Here is an 18,965-nt window from a genome sequence, read left to right as displayed (position 1 = left end):
ATCTTTGATAATAATGTATAACAGTAATGTATTGAATTTTGTTTGCTAAAACTTTGTGTAGAATATTTGTATCTGTGTTCATGAAGGCTATTTGTTTTATCTTGTAATGTTTTTGTCTGGTTTTCTGGTTTGGGATCAGGGAAATACTGTCCTCATGTGATGAAATGGGACTGTTCCTCTCCCTTGCAGTGTTTTCAACGAAAGTAGAATTGGTATCGTATCCATACCTGTGAGGCCATCTCTCTTTTTCTTTAAAAAAAAAAAAAGATTTGGGGCACCTGGGTGGCTCAGTGGCTTAAGCCTCTGCCTTCCTTCAGGTCATGATCTCAGGGTTCTGGGATCCAGCCCCACATGGGACTCTCTGCTCAGCAGGGAGCCTGCTTCCTCTCTCTCTGCCTGCCTCTCTGCCTACTTGTGATCTCTGTCTGTCAAATAAATAAAGAAAAATAAAAAAAAAAGATTTATTTATTTTAGAGCGAGAGTGAGAGGGAGGAGGAGGGAGTGGAGTGCACGTGAGCAGGGGTAGGGGCAGAGTGAGAGGGAGAGAGAGAATCCTCAAGCAGACTCCCTGCTGAGTGTGGAGCCTGTCAGGGATCAATCCCAGTACCTTGAGAGCATGACTTGAGGGGAAATCAAGAGTTAGATGCTTAACCTACTGAGCCACCCAGGTGCCCTTTTTTTCTTTTCAAGTTTTTTTTTTTTTTTTTTTTTTTTTAAGTAATCTCTACATGAAATGTGGGGCTTGAACACAAACTCCAAGAGTCACGTGCTCTACCAACTGAGCTAGCCAAGCACCATACCCCATTTTTTTTTTTTTTTTTTTTGAGGCCATCTCTTTAATAAACAAAGGGTTTTTCAAGTTCTTTACATTCTTGAGTGAGCTCGGGTAGCTTGAATCTTTAAAGGATTTTGCTCACCTGTTGAATTTTATTGGCATAGGGTTTATAATACTCCCTTATTTCCTTTCAGTAGTTGTAGAATCTGTAGTGATGTCACCATTCTCATTCCTAATACTGGTTATTTGTATATTCTCTTTCTAAAAATCAAGTTTTTAAAAAAGATTTACTTATTTATTTTAGAGAGAAAAAGTGTGGGGAGGGGCAGAGAGAATCCTTCAGCAGACTCCCCACTGAGTATGGGGCCTGACTTGGGGCTTGATCTGGGCCCCCAAGACCATGACCTGAGCCAAAATCGAATCAGCCACCTAAATGACTGAGCCACCCAGGTGCCCTTAAAAACCATTTTTTATCAATCTTAATCAATTTCTTCAAGAGATATTTGGGGCACCTGGCTGGGTCAGTTGGTGGTGCATGTGACTCTTGGTCTTGGGGTGGTGAGTTCAGGCTCCACACTGGGGGCCTACTTAAAAAACTAGAGCCTACTTAAAAAAATTGGATTTTACTTGCATTGATTTTTTTTGTTTCCTATTTCATCTATTTCTGTTTTGATTTTTATTATGTTTATGCTTACTTTGGGTTTAATTTGCTTTTTCTAATAAAGAGAATGAGATCGTTGTTATGAAACATTTTTTATGAAATATTGATATTTATGGGGCTTCTGAGTGGTTCAGTTGGTTGAGCATCCAACTCTTGGTTTCAGCTCAGGTCATGATCTCCAAGTCTTGGGATCCAGCCCACCACTGGACTCTGCACTTAGTAAAGTCTGCTTGGGATTCTCTCTTTCCCTCTCTCTCCACCCCTCCCTCTGTTCACGTGTGTGCACTTTCTCTCTCTCTCAAATAAATAAATCAAATCTTAAAAAAAAAAAATACCAGAATTTAGTGTCTTAACTTTCCAAGTAGTGCCTTATTGTCCTCCCATATATTTTGTTATATTGTATTTCCATTCAGTTCAAATTCTTTTTTAATTCTCCTTTGATTTTTTTAAATCTGTGGGTTATTTAGAAATATGTTGTTCAGTTTCTAAAAATTTGGAGAATATTTAGAAATCTTTGTTACTGATTAATAAATTAATTCCACTACAAAACATGAATTCTTTTAAATTTGTAGAAACTTGTTTTATGGTCCTTAGTATGGTCTGTCTTGGTAAATGTTATTGTGCACTTGAGAAGAAAAATGAATATTCTTTTGATTGGTGGAGTCTTTTGTAAATTTCAATCAGTTCAGTATTGGTGATAGTGTTCTGTTTTACTATGTTCTTATTAATTATCTATCTACTTGTTCTGGCAGCCATTTGGGAGAGAGGTATATAAAACTCCCAACTATAATTGTGGCTTTGTCTTTTTCTCCTTCCAATTCTTTCAGCTTTTGCATTATGTATTTTGAAACTGTTATTAGGTACATATACTTTAGGATTTTATGTCCTTCTTATTTCATTGACTCCCATCATTATGAAATGACTTACCTCCTTTATTCTTGGTAATTGTGTATGCCCTGAAATCTACCCCAGATTTCTTTTGATTTGTGGCCAACAAAAAATATCTTTTTTTTTTGTTCTTTTACTTTTAATCTATTTGTGTCTTTATATTCAAGGTGGCTATTCCTTATAGGCAACATGTAATTGAATCTTGTTTTTCTTTTATTATTATTGATTAATCCAATCTACCCCTGCCTTTAAAGTGCAGTTTTTAGATCATTTAAAATGTTTATAGATGTGCTTAGGTTTTACTTTGTCATTTTATTGGCTTCTATTGTTAAATCTGTTCTTTACTCCTTTTTTCCATCTTTGTTCTGGATTATTTGTTATAATTTCATTTTATTCCCCTTTGTTGGCATATCAGCTATAATACTTTATCTTGATATTTTAGGTGTTGCTTGGTGTTCTGTAGTATACATCTTTAACTTATCATTCTTTGAGTGTTATTATGCCATTTTACATGTCTTATACAAACCTTACAATATAATACTTCCACTTCTCTCATCCTGGCCTTGATGCTATTGTTGTCATGCATCTTTTATGAAAGTTATAAATCCCACAATACATTGGTACTTACACTTGAAAAATTATTTTTAAAAATGTTTAAAAAATAAGCAAAAATACTGAGTTACTGTTTATGATGCTTGTTATTCCTTTACGTGGATCCAAATTTTAATGTAGTATTTTTCTTTTTCCTTAAGGACTTCTTTAACATTTGTTTTAGTGTAGGTTTGCTGGTAATGAATTTTTCTGCTTTTGTATGTCTGAGATTTTTTTTATTTAAAGATTTTATTTATTTATTTAACAGAGAGAGAGAGATCACAAGTAGGCAGAGAGGCAGGCAGAGAGAGAGGGGGAAGCGGGCTCCCTGTTAAGCAGAGAGCCCAACACAAGGCCTGATCCTAGGACCCTGAGATTGTGACCCGAGCCCAAGGCAGAGGCTTAACTCACTGAGCCACCCAGGCCCCCCTGTATGTCTGAGATGTTTGTATTTCACTTTTTTACATTTGAAAGTTGAGGTAAAACTCATGTAACATAAAATTCACCATTTTGATGTGTATAATGCACTGTTTTAACATTCACAATATTTTGCATTAATCACCACTCCCTGATTTCAGAAAATTTCTATCACTCTCAAAAAAAGTAGCCTCTTACTTTCCAGTTTACCTCTATACTCAGCCCACCCTGGCATCTGCTAATCTGCCTGTCTGTGTGGATCTGCCCATTCAGGACATTTCTATAAATGGAATTACACCGTATGTGGCTTCTTTCACTTAGCATGTTTTCAGGGTGCATCCAAGTTGTACTTTATTCCTTTTTAATGTCTCACTTGTATGTCATCATATACTATACATTTTAAACATTTTATCAGTTGGTAGATATTTAATTGATTTCTAAGTTTTGGCTATTATGAATTAATGCTGTAATGTACAGTTATGTACAAATCTATATGTGAACATATGTTTTCTGTTCACTTGGGTATAAGCCTAAGAGCGGAGTTACTAGATCATATGATAGTTTTATCTTTAACAACTGGAGGAACTGCTGAGCTTTTTCATAGTGGCTGCACCATTTTACATTGTCAGCAGCAGTGGGTGAGAATTTCTCTTTCCATATCCTCAACAATGCCTTTTATTTTCCAAATTTTTATTATAACTAGTGATACCTCATTGTGGTTTTGATTTGCATTTCTCTGATGACTAAAGATGTTAAGTAGGTGTCTTTTGTGTTTATTGCCCATCATCTTGGGGAAGCTTTAGCCAAATCCTTTGCATATCTTTAAGTTGAATTACATGTTCTTTTGTCGTATTGTTACAATAGTTGGTTATATATTTTAGATGCTAAACCTTCATGAAAAGACAAACCACAGAACAGGAGAAAATATTTGCTTTTGTGGATTTTCTTCTTACTTTTCTTGATGACATCCTTTATGTATTTATTTATTTATTGCAGGCTTTTAAAAAAAATTTAAATTCAGTTACCCAACATACAGTTCATCACTAGTTTTTGATGTGGCAGTCAGTGATTCATTAGCTGCGTATTAACAGCTAGTGGTCATCACATCACGGGCCCTCCTTTTAATGCCTTTGATGTTCAAAACTTTTAATTTCATGAAGTCCAACTTAGGTTTTCTTCTTTTGTTGCTTGTGCTTTTGCTGTCATTTAAAAAAATAAAAACTTTTAATTTCATGAAGTCCAACTTAGGTTTTCTTCTTTTGTTGCTTGTGCTTTTGCTGTCATTTAAAAAAATAATTGCTAATTGAAATTTAATTGACGTATCACATTGTATTAATTTTAGATGTATAACAGTAATTTAAAATTTAATATATGTATATATTACAAGATGAGTACCACAGTAAAATTTACTTAATATCCATCACCATACATAGTTACAATATTTTTTCTTCTGATAAGAGCTCTTAAGATGTTCTTTCTTTATTTTTGAATATTTTACTTACTTATTTGACAGAGAGAGATACAGCGAGAGAGGGAACACAAGCAGAGGGAGTGGGATAGTGAGAAGCAGGCTTCCCACTGAGCGGAGAGCCTGATGTGGGGCTCCATTCTAGGACCCTAGGATCATGACCTGAGACAAAGACAGACGCTTAACGACTGAGCCACACAAGCGCCCCAAGATATTCTCTCTTAAAAAAAAGATATTCTCTGAACAGCTTTCAAGTATACAATACAGTATGGTTAACTATAGCCACGATACTGTACATTATGTAAGTACACTGGACTTCTCAAAAGTGCTTTTGACCACTTTCACCCATTTTGCATACTCCTTAGACAAAGTCTCTGGAAAATATCCATCTGTTTTCTGTATCTTTAAGTTTGGTTTTCTAAAAATTCCACAAGTAATACTGTACATGATTTGTTTTTCTCTGACTTATTTCACTTAGTATAATGCTCTTGAGGTTAATCAGTCTTGTCACAAATATTAGGAATTCCTTTTTTTATGGCTAAATAATAGGTATTTTATAATACATAGCACATTTTCTTTTTTTTCTAATTTATTTTTTATTTTCAGCATAACAGTATTCATTATTTTTGCACCACACCCAGTGCTCCATGCAATCCGTGCCCTCTATAATACCCACCACCTGGTACCCCGACCTCCCACCTCCCGCCCCTTCAAAACCCTGATTGTGTTTCAGAGTCCATAGTCTCTCATGGTTCACCTCCCCTTCCAATTTCCCCCAACTCCCTTCTCCTCTCTAACTCCCCATGTCCTCCATAGCACATTTTCTTTATATATTTATCCATCCTTGGACATTTAGGTTGTTTTCATGCCTTGGCTACTAATGCTTCAGTGAACATGCGGGTGCAGGTGCCTTTTTGAGATAGTGGTTTCACTTTCTCTTTTCTTTTCTTTTTTTTTTTAAGATTTTATTTGTTTATTTGACAGAGAGAGGGATCACATAACTAGAGAGGCAGGCAGAGAGAGAGAAAGAGGAGGAAGGAGAAGCAGTCTCACCACTGAGCAGAGAGCTAGATGCGGGGGCTCAATCCCAGGACCCTGAGATCATGACCCGAGCTGAAAGCAGAGGCCCAACCCACGGAGCCACCCAGTCACCCCAGTGGTTTCATTTTCTTTTGATAAATACCGAGAAGTGAAATTGCTGGATCATATGGTAGTTCTTTCTAGTTTTATTTTTTTGAGGAAACTTCACACTTTTTTCCATAGTGGCTGCACCAATTTACATTCCCACCAACAGTGCACAAGGGTCTCCTTTTCTCCATAGTTTTGCCAACACTTAACTTCTTATCTTTTTGATAACTAGCCATTCTAATAGATGTGAGGTGATATCTCACTATGGTTTTGATGTCCATTCCTCTGATGATTAATGATATCAGGCACCTTTTCATGTACTTATTGGCTATCTAAATTTCTTCTTTGGAAAAATTTCTATTTAGACCCTCTGCCCATATATTAAATTGGTTTCTTGCTATTGAGTTTTATGAATTTTTAACATATATTTGGATCTTAATCCTTTATATATGATTTGCAATTGTTTTCTCCCATTCATTTTGTTGCCTTTTCATTTTGTTGATGGTTCTTTTGGTGTAAGAAGCTTTTTAGCTTGATGTGGTCTCATTTATTCATTTTTGCTTTTGGTGTCAAATCCAAGAAATCATCACCAAGACAGTTGTTAAAGATCTTACCCACTATGTTTTCTAAGAGTTTTATGGTTTCAGGAGCGTCTGGGTGGCTCAGTTGGTTAAATGTCTGCTTAGGTCATGATGCCAGGGTCCTGGGATCAAATCCTGCATTGGACTCCCTGCTCAGCTGGGAGCCTGCTTCTCTCTCTGTCTGCCCCACCTCCTGGTGCTTTCTCTCTCTCTCTCTCTCTCTCTCTCTCTGTCTGAAATAAATAAAGTCTTTAAAGAAAAAGAGCTTTATGGTTTCAGTTCTTATATTCAAGTCTTTAATCCAGTTTGAGTTGATGTTTATTTATGAGAGATGCACATTTTATGTTCATAAGATAGTGGTCCAATTTCATTTTTTGGCATATGGCCGTTCAGTGTTCCCAGCACCATTTATTGAAAAGACTTTTTTCCCGGTTGCATATTCTTGGCTCCTTTCTTACAAGTTAATTCACCTTTTGTGTATGAGTTATTTGGGGGCTCTTTATTCTCTCTCTTTCTCTCTCTCTTTTTTTTAAACAAGCTGTGGCCAGTTTTATTAAAGAAAAATTCTGCGTGGTTTACTTTTCACCAGTCTGTTCTGGCATGCTTCTAATGCTATCAGAATCACCTGGATCAATGAGAGCCAGCCTGCATACTCTGTAGTATTTCCCACATGCTGTGCCCAATTTGATATTATTGCCACTGTAGTAGTGGACACCAGTTTTGGCCAACATGGTGTAGTATTCTGTTTCAGATTTCCTCAAGGCTGGGCAGTTGTTGGCGAGGATGACCAGTTTCTCTTTGCCATGTCTAATCATTTTCAGAGTCTGCTTGTACCCCAGCACCTACTTTCCACCTTTCATAATGACCTGGAGCCTAGAGTTGATCGACTCCAGAGACTTTTTTGTCTTCTTTGCTGCCACCATCTTCCTGTCTTCCTGCGTTAGGTGTGGGCTCCAACTAAGAGTAGCTGCCAAAATCTGGGCTCTTTATGCTCTTGTTTTATGTGTCAGTTTTTATGCCAGTACCATACTATTTTGAATACTATAGCTTTGTACTATAATTTGAATTCAGGATGCTTGATGTGTCCAGCTTTATTCTTCTTTCTCAAGATTTGTTTTGGCTATTCCTGGTCTATTGTGGTTTCATAAAAATTTTAAGATTGTTGGAGTCCCTGGGTGGCTCAGGTGGTTAAGCTCCCGACTTTGGCTCAAGTCGTGATCTTGGGGTCCTGGGATCAAAGCCCCGTGTTGGGCTCTGTGCTCAGCAAGGAGTCTGCTTTTCCCTTTTCCTCTCCCTCTGTCCCTCCCCCTGCTCATGCACTCTCTCTCTCAAATAAATAAATAGAATCTGTAAAAAAAAAAAATTAGGATTGTTCATTTCCGTGTAAAAAAATGCGATTGGAATTTCATAGAGATTGCATTAAGTCTATAGATTGCCTTGGATAGTATGAACTTTTTTTTTATGCTCAGTTAGCCAGAATATAGTACATAAGTTTTTGTTGTGGTTTTCAATGATTCATTAGTTGCATGTAACATCTAGTGAACTTTTTAACAATTCTTCAAATCCATGTGTGCATAATATCTTTCCATTTATTTGTTTTCCAGTTTCTTTCATCAGTGTCTTATTGTTTTCAGTGTACAGGTCTTTTTTTTTTTAAAGCTTTTATTCTTAAGTAATCTCTGTACCCAATCTGGGGTTCAAACTCACAACCCTGAGATAAAGAGTCCCATTGAGCCAGCCAGGGGCCCCAGTGTGTAGGTCTTTAACCTTCAAAGTTAAATTTATTTCTAGATATTTCATTCATTTTTAAAAAATATTTTATTTATTTATTTAATAGAGAAAGAGAAAGAGAGAGTGTGCACAAGCAGGGAGAACTGAAGGCAGAGGGAAAGGAAGAAGCAGGCTCCCCCTGGGGCAGGGAGCCCAATGTAGGGCTTAATTCCAGGACTCTGGGATCATGACCTGGGCCAAAGGCAAATGCTTAACTGACAGCCACCCACACAACCCTAGGTATTTTATTCTTTTTTGATGAAATTGTAAATTGGGTTTTTATTTTGTTTAACTTTTTAAAAGATTTTATTTATTTATTTGAGAGAGAACACAGAAGGAGAGGGAGAAATAGACAACGTGCAGAGCAGAGAGCCGGACCAGGACTTGATCCCACCCCTCTGAGATCGTGACCTGAGCCAAAGGCAGACACTTAACTGACTAAGCAACCCAGGTGCCCCTGTAAATTGGGTTTTTAAAATTTTCTCTTTCTGATAGTTCATTATTAGTGTATGGAAACAGAACTGTTATTTTTGATTGATTTTGTATCCCACAAGTTTACTGAATTTGTTTTATTCTAACAGGGTTTTTTTTTTTTGGTGGCATCTTTAGAGTTTTTTAATACATAATATGTCATCTGCAAATAGGAACAGTTATACTTCTTTCATTCTAAATTGGATACCTTTTCTTTTTTCTTGCCTAATTGCTCTCACTCAGAATTTCAGTACTATGTTGAATAGAAGTGGCAAGAGTGGGCATCTTTGTCTTGTTACTGACCTTAGAGTAAAATTCTTCCATTTTTCACCATTTGGTATGATGATCATTGTGAGCTTGTTATATGTGTTCTTCATGATGTTGAGGTATATTTTCTGCAGACCCACTTTGTTGACAGTAATATGAATGGATGTTGAATTTTGTTAAATGCTTTCTCTGCATCTGTTGAAATGATCATATTTTTATCCTTTTTTTAATCATTCAATTTTTAATGGTGTATATCACATTGATTTATGGGTATTGAACCATCCCTGCATTCTGGAATAAATCATGGTATATGATCCTTTTAATGTATTGTTGAATGTGGTTTGCTAATATTTTATGAGGATTTTTGCATCTCTGTTTATCAGGAATATGATCCTGTAATTTTCTTGTAGTATTCTTGTCTGGTTTTGGTGTTAGGGTAATTGTAGACTGGTAAAATGAGTTCTGGAAATGTTCCCTCTTACTATTTTTTGGAAGAGTTTGAGAAGGATTAGTATTCACTGTTCTTTAAATGTTTCCTGGAATTCGCAAGTGAAGCCATTTGATCCTGGGCTTTTGTATGTTGGTAGATTTTTGATTGCTGATTAATTCTCCTTACTAGAACTGGTCTGTTTGATTTTTTCTTTCTTCATGATTCAGTCTTAGTATGTTGTGTGTTTCTAGAGATTTATTCTATGTATTTATTTATTATTATATTATTATATTATATATTTATTTATTCTATTTTTTTCTACATGGTCCCATATTTTGGCTTGTAATTCTTCATAGTAGTCTCTAATCTTTTGTATTTCTGTGGTATCAATTGCAGCTTCTTTTTGATTTCTCATTTTATTTATTTGAGTCCCCTCTGTTCCTGGTGAGTGGCTGAAGATTTATATGTTTTATCTTTTCAAAGAAATTAGCTCTTAGTTTCTTTGATCTTTTCTTTTTTTTTTCTTTTTTTTGGATTTTTTAAAAAATTTATTTTCAGCGTAACAGTATTCATTGTTTTTGCACCACACCCAGTGCTCCATGCAGTCCATGCCCTCTCTAATACCCACTACCTGGTTCCCCCAACTCCCACCCCCCGCCCCTTCAAAACCCTCAGATTGTTTTTCATAGTCCATAGTCTCTCATGGGTCACCACCCCTTCCAATTTCCCTCAACTCCTTTCTCCTCTCCATCTCCCCTTGTCCTCCATGCTATTTGCTATGCTCCAAAAATAAGTGAAACCATATGATAATTGACTCTCTGCTTAACTTATTTCACTCAGCATAATCTCTTCCAGTTCCATCCATGTTGCTACAAAAGTTGGGTATTCATCCTTTCTGATGGAGGCATAATACTCTATAGTGTATATGGACCACATCTTCCTTATCCATTTATCTGTTGAAGGGCATCTTGGTTCTTTCCACAGTTTGGCAACCATGGACACTGCTGCTATAAACGTTGGGGTACAGATGGCCCTTCTTTTTACTACATCTGTATCATTGGAGTAAATACCCAGTAGTGCCATTGCAGGGGCATAGGGAAGCTCTATTTTTAATTTCTTGAGGAATCTCCACACTGTTCTCCAAAGTGGCTGTACCAACTTGCATTCTACCAACAGTGTAAGAGGGTTTCTCCACATTCTCTCCAACACATGTTGTTTCCTGTTTTGCTTATTTTGGCCATTCTAACTGGTAAGATGGTATCTCAATGTGTGAGATAAACCTTTTTTTAAAGATTTATTTGTTTGACTGAGAGAGATCACAAGTAGACAGAGAGGCAGGCAGAGAGAGAGAGAGAGAGAGAAGCAGGCTCCCTGCTGAGCAGAGAGCCTAATGTGAGACTCGATCCCAGGACCCTGAGATCATGACCTGAGCCGAAGGCAGCGGCTTAACCCACTGAGCCACCCAGGCACCCCTCTCAATGTGGTTTTAATTTGAATCTCCCTGATGGCTAGTGATGATGAACATTTTTTCATGTGTCTAATAGCCATTTGCATGTCTTCATTGGAGAAAAGTTTGTTTATATCTTCTGCCCATTTTTTTATATGATTGTCTGTTTTGTATGTGTTGAGTTTGAGGAGTTCTTTATAGGTCCTGGATATCAATCTTTTGTCTGTACTGTCATTTGCAAATATCTTCTCCCATTCCGTGGGTTGCCTCTTTGTTTTTTTGACTGTTTCCTTTGCTGTGCAGAAGCTTTTCATCTTGAAGTCAAAAGTTCATCTTTGCTTTGGTTTCCTTTGAATTTAGAGACATATCTTGAAAGAAGTTGCTGTGGCTGATAACAAAGAGGTTACTGCTTATGTTCTCCTCTAGGGTTCTGATGGATTCCTGTCTCACGTTGAGGTCTTTTATCCATTTGAGTTTATCTTTGTGTACGGAGTAAGAGAATGGTTGAGTTAAATTCTTCTACATATAGCTGTCCAGTCTTCCCAGCACCATTTTTTTTTAATTTTTTATTTTTCATAAACATATATTTTTATCCCCAGGGGTACAGGTCTGTGAATCGCCAGGTTTACACACTTCACAGCACTCACCAAAGCACATACCCTCCCCCATGTCCATAACCCACCCCCCTTCTCCCAACCCCCCCCCCCAGCAACCCTCAGTTTGTTTTGTGAGATTAAGAGTCACTATGGTTTGTCTCCCTCCCAATCTTATCTTGTTTCATGGATTCTTCTACCCAGTTAAGCCCCCATGTTGCATCACCACTTCCTCATATCAGGGAGACCATATGATAGTTGTCTTTCTCTGCTTGACTTATTTCGCTAAGCATGATACGCTCTAGTTCCATCCATGTTATCGCAAATGGCAAGATTTCATTTCTTTTGATGACCAGCACCATTTATTGAAGAGACTTTTCCACTGTATATCTTTTCCTGTTTTGTCGAAGATTATTTGGCCATAGAGTTGAGGGTCCGTATCTGGGCTCTCTACTCTGTTCCACTGGTCTATGTCTGTTTTTATGCCAGTACCATGCTGTCTTGGTGATCGAGACACCTAATAGTAAGAATGAAGAATTATGGGTGCCTGGGTGGCTCAGTGGGTTAAGCCGCTGCCTTCGGCTCAGGTCATGATCTCGGGGTCCTGGGATTGAGTCCCATATTGGGCTCTCTGCTCAGCAGGCGGCCTGCTTCCCTTCCTCTCTCTCTGCCTCTCTGCCTACTTATGATCTCTCTCTGTCAAATAAATAAATAAAATCTTTAAAAAAAAAGAATGAAGAATTATAATTGTAGGCAGACTTTCTTGAAAGCAGCTAGGACAAAGAAGCTCCTTAGGTACAGAGGAAAGCCATCAGAATGATGTCAGACCTGTCCACAGAGACCTGGCAAGCCAGAAAATGCTGGCAAGATATATTCAGGGCACTAAATGAGAAGAACATGCAGCCAAGAATACTTTATCCAGCAAGACTGACATTCAAAATGGATGGAGAGATAAAGAGTTTCTAAGACCGGCAAGGCTTAAAAGACTATGCAACCACCAAGCTGACACTGCAAGAAATATTAAGGGGGGTTCTACAAAAGAGGAAAAATTGTAAGAATAGCATTGAACAGAAATATAGAGACAATCTACAGAAAGACAGACTTAAAAGGTAACATGATGTCAATAAAAACGTATCTATCAATAATCCCTCTCAATGTGAATGGCCTAAATGTGCCCATAAAATGACACAGGGTTGCAGATATGATAAAATGACAGGACCCATCCATATGTTGTCTGCAAGAGACCCATTTTGAACCTAAAGATATACCCAGACTGAAAGTGAAGGGATGGAGATGCATCTTTCATGCCAGTGGGCCTCAAAAGAAGGCCGGGATAGTGATTCTTATATCAGATAAATTATATTTTAAACTAAAGACTGTTGTCAGAGATACAGAAGGACACTACATAATTCTTCAAGGGACAATCCACCAAGATGATCTTACAATTGTAAATATCTATGCCCCCAATATGGGAGCAGCCAATTACATAAGAAAACTGTTAATCAAGATAAAGAGTCATATTGATATGAATACATTAATAGTAGGAGATCTTAACACGCCTCTCTCAGAAATAGATCATCGAAGCAGAAAATCAATAAAGAAACAAGAGCATTGAATGACACATTGGACCAGATGGACCTCATAGATATATACAGAAAATTCCACCCTAAAACAACAGAATACTCATTCTTCTCAAGTGCACATGGAACCTTCTCAGGAATAGACCACGTGCTGGGTCACAAATCAGGACTCAACTGATACCAAAAGACTGAGATTATTTCCTGCATATTCTCAGATCACAATGCTTTGAAACTGGAGCTTGGTCACAAGGAAAAGTTCGGAAGGAACTCAAACACCTGGAAGCTAAAGACCACCTTGCTTAAGAATGCTTGGATCAACCAGGAGATCAAAGAAGAACTGAAACAATTCATGGAAACCAATGAGAATGAAGACACTTCGGTCCAAATCCTATGGGATACAGCAAAGGCGGTCCTAAGGGGGAAATACATAGCCATCCAAGCCTCCCTCAAAAAAATTGAAAAATCCAGAATACACCAGCTGTCTCTACACCTTAAAGAGCTGGAGAATCAACAACAAATCAATCCAACTCCACACATAGGAAGGGAGATAATCAAGATTAGAGCAGAGATCAATGAGGTAGAAACCAGAGATATAGTAGAATGTATCAGTGAAACTAGAAACTGGTTTTTTGAAAGAATCGATAAGATCGATAAACCATTGGCCACACTAATACAAAAGAAAAGAGATAAAGCCCAAATTCATAAAATTATGAATGAAAAGGGAGAGATCACAACTAACACCAAGGAAGTAGAAACAATCATCAGAAGTTATTATCAGCAGTTATATGCCAATAAGCTAAGCAACCTAGATGAAATGGATTCATTCCTGGAAAACCATAAACTCCCAAAATTGAACCATGAAGAAATTGACAACCTGAATAGACCGATATCTAGTAATGAGATTGAAGCAATGATCAAAAACCTGCCAAAAAACAAGAGCCCAGGACCTGATGGATTCCCTGGGGGATTCTACCAAACTTTCAAAGAAGAGATAACACCTATTCTCCTGAAGCTGTTTCAGAAAATTGAAGCAGAAGGAAAACTTCCAGACTCTTTGATCTTTTCTATTGCTTTTTTAGTCTTTATTTCATTTATTTCTGCCTGGATCTTTGTTATTTTGTTCCTTCTACAAACTTTAGGTTTAGTTTGTTCTTTTTTTCATTGTTCCTTGAGTTGTAAAGTTGGATTATTTGGAATCTTTCTTGTGTCTTAATGTAATTGTTTATAGCTGTGAATGCCTCTCTTAGAACTACTTCTGCTTCATCTCTTAAGTTTTGGTATGTTGTATTTCCATTTTCATTTGTCTCCAGGTATTTTTCAATTTCCTTCTTTGATTTCTTCTTTGACCCATTATTTATTCAACAGCATGTTGTGTAATCTTCATGCATTTGTGAATTTTATAGTTTTCTTTTTGTAATTGATATCTAGTTTTATAACATTATGGTTGGAAAAGAGACTTGATATGATTTCAGTCTTCTTCAGTTTATTAAGACTTGTTTTGTGACCTGACATATGATCTATCTTGGAGTATGTTCATTTGTGCTTGAGAAGAGTATGCACCCTGCTATTTTTGGATGGGATGTTCTGTAAATGTTTGTTAAAACCAACCAGTAAATCATTGAACGTTATATCAAAAACTAATGATGTACTATACCTTGGCTAATTGAATTTAAATAAAAAAAAATCCAGCTGGTGTATCAGGTAATTTAAATCTGATGTTTGTTTATAGATTTTCTATCTTGATGATCTATTGGTGAAAGTGGGATATTGAAGTACCCTACTATATTATATTGCTGTCTGTTGATATTTGTTTTATATATTTAGGTGCATAGATATTTATAAATAAAATATCCTCTGTGGGATATTATAGCCACCCACCTTTATCATTCTATAATTACATTTTTTGTCTTTATTTTTATAGTCCTTTTCTTGAAATTCATATTGTCTGATACAGTTGCTCCAGATTTTCTTTTGGTTTCTTTTGACATGGAATGCATTTTTCAATCCCTTTCTGGTGTGTTCTTAAAGCTGAAGTGAGTCTTCTAAGCAGAATATAGTTAGGTCTTATGATTATTATCATTGGCCCATTTAGGTACACTCTCTTTGCTTGGAGAATTTAGTCCATTTACATTTAAAGTAATTATTGTTATGGTATGGGCATTATTTCCATTTATATTAATTGTTTTCTTACTGTTCTGTAATTCTTTTGTTTCCCTTTTCTTTTGCCCTTTTGTGATTTGATGATTTTCTGTAGTGGTATGCTTAGATTTTTTTCTGTTTATCTTTTGCATATCTACTATAGTTTTTTGCTTTGTGGTTAAAACCTGGAAGCTTACATAAAACATCTTTTTATACAGTTTATTTTAAGCTCATAAAAACTTAATTTTTTTTTTTTTTTTTTTAAAGATTTTATTTATTTACTTGACAGAAATCACAAGTAGATGGAGAGGCAGGCAGAGAGAGAGAGAGAGAGAGAGAGAGGGAAGCAGGCTCCCTGCCGAGCAGAGAGCCCGATGTGGGACTCGATCCCAGGACCCTGAGATCATGACCCGAGCCGAAGGCAGCAGCTTAACCCACTGAGCCACCCAGGCGCCCATAAAAACTTAATTTTAAATGCACTCTAAAGCTCTGCATTATTCTTCCTCCTCCTATGTTTTACATTTTGGTGTCCTAATTTATCTTGTATTCATTAACAAATTCTTGTAGTTACAGTTGTTATTACTACTTTTGTCCTATGACTTTCACACTTGATTTATGAGTGATTAGCCCACCACCATTGCATTAGATTACTCTGAATTTAACCATTACTTTTAACAGTGAGATTTATACTTTCAGGTGTATTCAGTTACTAGTTATAGTATTCTTTCATTTCAGTTTAAAGAAGTCCCTTTGACATTTCTCATAATTCTTGTCTGTTGTTGCTGAACTCCTTCAGCTTTTACTTTTTTTGGAAAACTTTATCTTATCTGTAATTCTGAAAGACAGCTCTGGTAGATAGAGTATTCTTAGTTGGCAGGTTTGTTGTTGTTGTTGTTGTTGTTTTTTCCCTTTCAGCACTTTGAATATGTTGTAACACTTTCTTGTGACCTGGAGATTTTTTTGCTGGAAAGTCTTCCTATAGTTTTATGGTGGTTTCCTTGTTCTTAAGAATTTTTTCTAGGGCACCTGGGTGGCTCAGTGGGTTAAAGCCTCTGCCTTCAGCTCGGGTCATGATCTTAGTGTCCTGGGATTGAGCCCCACATCAGCCTCTCTGCTCGGCAGGGAGCCTGCTTCCTCCTCTCTCTCTGCCTGCCTTTCTACTTGTGATCTTTGTCAAATAAATAAATAAACTCTTTAAAAAAAGAGAAGTTGTTTTTCTCTTGCCGCGTTACTTTTCTAAATGCTCTCCTTGTCTTTAACTTAAAACAGTTAAATTATAATGTGTCTTGATGTGGGTCTCCATAGATTCATCTAAGTTTTATGTCTGTTTTTCTGTACTTTCACCTTCTGGGACCTCTATAATGCAAATATTGGTCTTAATATTGTTCCATAAGCCCATTAATCTTTTCCCTTTTTTTCTCTTTGCTCCTCTGATTAGATGAATTACACTGTTTGCTGATTTTTTCTTTTCAGTTTGCTGGTCTTTTCTTTTGCTTCATCTAGTTGGCTGATTACCCCTATATTGAATTTTTCAATTGAGTTATTTTATTCTTTAGCTCTTGATTTATCTGATGCTTTTGTACATTTTCTGTCTCTTTGTTGAAATTCTCATTTTGTTCATGCATTGTTCTCCCGACTTTGGCAAATATCTTTACAACCATTATTTTGAACTTGTTATTAGGTATCATTTCATTAAGGTCTTTTTCTGAGTTTTTATCTTGCTCTTTTGTTTGGAATGTATTTGCCTCTTCCTTCACTTTTCTTGACTCTCTGTGTTGGTTTCTATGCTTTAGATAAAACAGCCACTTCTCCCAGTCTTGATGTAGTGGTCTCATGTAGGAGATAAACCTTATCATTCAACCCTGCCGTAGTTCTTCATTGTGTCTCAGACCTTTGTGATTGTCCAAACAGTCTGTTCTTTGTGGCTTGCAGTAGTTGAGGATTTGCCAAGACTGTGGGTGTCCCAAAGGGGAAGATCTCAGCCTGTAGATGCAGGCTGTTTGGAAGCTGGACCCTTAGGCTACAGCTTTTCAAGTATTCAGTTTTACTTCTTTTAGGGAAAGACTCGTAGATGGGTGTTTCCATCTGCCTCTTCTGCACTGTACTGTAGTTATCCAGTTAAGAAATATTTCTATGTTATTTTCTTTAAAGAAAAAAGTTTATTTATTTATATTAGAGACACAGAGAGAGATAGAGTGCACAAGCGGTGAGAGGGGCAGAGAGGGAGGGAGAGAAAGAATCTCAGACTCCCTGCTGAACTCGGAGCCTGATTGGGACTTGGTTCCAGAACCCTAAGATCATGACCTGAGCCAAAACCAAGAGTCAGATGCTCAACAAACTGAGCCACCCATCTGCTGCAAGAATTGTTTCTCTGTTTTTCATCACCCACAAAAACCAGAGTGACAAGTATGTGTGTAAGCTTCTTTCTGGAGGTAAGAGAGGCCTGGAGCAATGCAGAGAGAGAAAGTACAAAGATGGCACCTGTTGGTTTCCTTGGTTTCTGGAGACTATTTTAGTTAACCCCTTGATGTGTGTTGAATTAGAAGCATGCCTCTCAGGCTCCAGCTTAAGAAAACCTATCTCTTTCACAGAAAGTCTGGGCATTTCTGTTTGCTGCTTCTATGTTGGGCCTGAGGTGGTGGTTAGCCCACCTCAGATAGAGTCTACATTAATCCTTTAAGAACTGTCTCAGCCTTGTCAGTCTCATGTTTCAAAAAGCAACATATTTTGAGGTCCTCTCTCTCTGGTGGAGATGCCCAGTGCAAGATCTAAACTCTTTGATCCTTAAGGAGAAGTTAGGAATTGTGAGTTTCCTCTTAGTTGCATGTTGTTGTACCAGAGATGGGGTTTATGGTGAGGTTGTTCCTCAGCCTGTCCAACCTATTTAAATATGTTTTTTTTTTTCTTGTTCATTTGATGCTCAGCTAGTTTCTGAATTTCTTTCAGAGGGAATTGTTCCTTATGCATCTAATAGATTTGGTGTGTTCTTTAGGGGAGTTGAGCCTCCTTATATAACCATCTTGAACCAGAACCAAAAGTGAACTTCTCTGTTAATGTGGGTTAGCAAGTGGGACTGCCACAGGACATGAAATACAAAGATCTGGAAAAGTCACGAGAAACTGTGGTAATTTTCAAGAAGCCACTGCCTAATCCAAAGCCCAGTGGGCATTGTCTTTCTTATTGTTCACTGTTATATTTCAGCTCAGAGAATAATGTCTGATATAGAATAGGCATTCAAATATTTGAAAAATGAATGAGTGAAGGCAATCCAGAGTGATGCTTAATATTTCTTAACTGTATCTAATTAAAATGTGATCTTCTGGTGTAGATTATTTTCCTGTTTATGAAATTAAAATATGCAATCCTTTATATGTTTATACCACTCCCTTCTCTAGTTCATTCTCACAATCTTTTTTCTACTATTTTTTGCTTTTTCTGAAATGACTGCATTCCCTACAGTTTTCAAATTTACTTTCAAGATCTTTGTTTTAAAGTTTGCACGCTATATGTATACTTATAACATAATGTAACCTTAAGAATTAAAGTTGTAATTATTAGTATTGAATAGATGTACACATTCAGTATTGACAAGAAATTGGAAATAGAAATAATTTTAACTGCATTGATTTTTTTCCACTTAAAAATAAGTTTTTAAAAAAATTTATTTATTTGATAGAGATCACAAGTAGGCAGAGAGGCAGGCAGAGAGAGAGGAGGAAGCAGGCTCCCTGCTGAGCAGAGAACCTGATGTGGGGCTCT

The 18,965-nt window shown here is 36.9% G+C and overlaps 1 protein-coding gene and 1 pseudogene across 4 annotated transcripts in view; one reads left to right on the top strand and one right to left on the bottom strand.

Annotated features, from left to right (window-relative positions):
* Positions 1–18,965, top strand: part of ZFAND4 (zinc finger AN1-type containing 4) — a 95,922-nt gene that overhangs the window by 23,504 nt on the left and 53,453 nt on the right. The window lies entirely within an intron of this gene.
* Positions 7,048–7,432, bottom strand: LOC131828705 (large ribosomal subunit protein eL30-like; annotated as a pseudogene).

The sequence above is a fragment of the Mustela lutreola genome, chromosome 4 (assembly GCF_030435805.1).
Source record: "Mustela lutreola isolate mMusLut2 chromosome 4, mMusLut2.pri, whole genome shotgun sequence".
NCBI lineage: Eukaryota > Metazoa > Chordata > Mammalia > Carnivora > Mustelidae > Mustela > Mustela lutreola.
Note: the sequence above shows the minus strand (reverse complement) of the source record. Positions and strands in the feature narration are given on the sequence as shown.